This window comes from Sinocyclocheilus grahami, unplaced genomic scaffold (assembly GCF_001515645.1).
Source record: "Sinocyclocheilus grahami isolate Dianchi unplaced genomic scaffold, SAMN03320097.WGS_v1.1 scaffold2720.1, whole genome shotgun sequence".
NCBI lineage: Eukaryota > Metazoa > Chordata > Actinopteri > Cypriniformes > Cyprinidae > Sinocyclocheilus > Sinocyclocheilus grahami.
This window is the reverse complement of record NW_015507898.1, coordinates 24,856-26,242: the sequence shown is the minus strand read 5'-3', so window position 1 is coordinate 26,242 and position 1,387 is coordinate 24,856. Positions and strand designations below refer to the sequence as shown.

The 1,387-nt window shown below is 33.0% G+C and overlaps 1 long non-coding RNA gene across 1 annotated transcript in view; it reads right to left on the bottom strand.

Moving 5' to 3' along the window:
* Window positions 1-1,387, bottom strand: part of LOC107575556 (uncharacterized) — a 7,418-nt gene that overhangs the window by 5,469 nt on the left and 562 nt on the right. The gene's annotated exons all lie outside the window — the stretch shown is intronic.

The following is a 1,387-nucleotide window of genomic DNA, read 5'->3' as shown; positions in this document are numbered from 1 at the left end:
TTATGTCGTTATGTCGTATAATAATTATTAATGCAATTAACTTTTAAACTTTCTGTATAAATCCAACTTATGTCTATTCATCAACAACTCTGATGACTGATAGACTGTGTAGTTCTACTGCTGTGATCTGTTTCAGGCTTACTGTATCATAATATTCTAGAAATGGATTATTTCTAATAACATTTTAGAACTTGCACTCTCAACGAGAACATTGCAGAGATTTAGCCTGTATTTGCTGTGCGGGTAAGGACTGAAGGACAAATCACCAAAACTATCTTTAAATGTCATATAATGTTCATTGTCAATATTATCTAATTCAAATATTTTATGTGTGTCAAATAACTTGTTGCTATCTGTGCTGCATGCATAGCCTACAGAGAGCAATATTTTTTGTGTTCGGCACACATGCTGCTGAGTGCGACGTGCAAGAGGCAGGCATCATTCATTCTTATTTTTTGTCCAAATATTTTTATTTATTACACATCTTGTTTGGTTTTATTTCGAATCATTGCATGTTTAAAATAATTCACTTTATGCAGATGCAAAACGTGAAACTGCAGTCTTATTCGCAGTCTATCACTTTATATTTGCACGATATTATATTTAGCATATTTTACTTAATCTGTTTTGTATCTTAATTATTTAATGCATAAGTGAGTCATTAAAATAAGTTTTTTTTAATGACAACAACATCCGTTTAATCTTGATCAACAACAACTAACGATCAACGAATTAGAGGCATCAATCCAATCATTTTAAAAATGTCAAATAGCCTTCAATTTATAGGTTATAATTGCATCTGTCTAGGATGTAGACTGCATGGTGAAGATTTATTTTAATGTGGATCCCACACTCTTGCATTAAACAGTGAAGCTCTGCTGTGTGTTCCTGTGTTTGAGATCATTTCTAGGAGTTTGTGCAGCTCGAGTCTGAACTGAAAGGAGGCATTTTCTTTCTTGTGTGACTGAAATCTAAGATAACTATACTGCACTGACCTGCAGCTCTACACTAGTGTACTTTACTCACATGCAGAGATGTTCTGCAGTTTAAATGCACTTTAACTCTTACTTTCATTGTGAACAACAGCACCTCAATATAGTGAAACCTGGTGAACATAGTGAAATGGAAAGAACACGTAGTCTTTCTATTTACTTTATTTGTGGGGTAAGATAAGTTATTTTGTGTTATAGTTAACTGGGGATTTTCAGCACATGCATGAAAGCACAGATTATGTGTGAATTCATCAAAAATCGTTATGATATGAAGCTATTCAGTCCTATTTTTCCAACTTCACACTTTATGGATCTACATTTGAAAGCAAACAAACGTTATACATTTATTAGCACTTTACTTTTGCAATGGGAGTTTTCAATATTGAGAGTTCCTT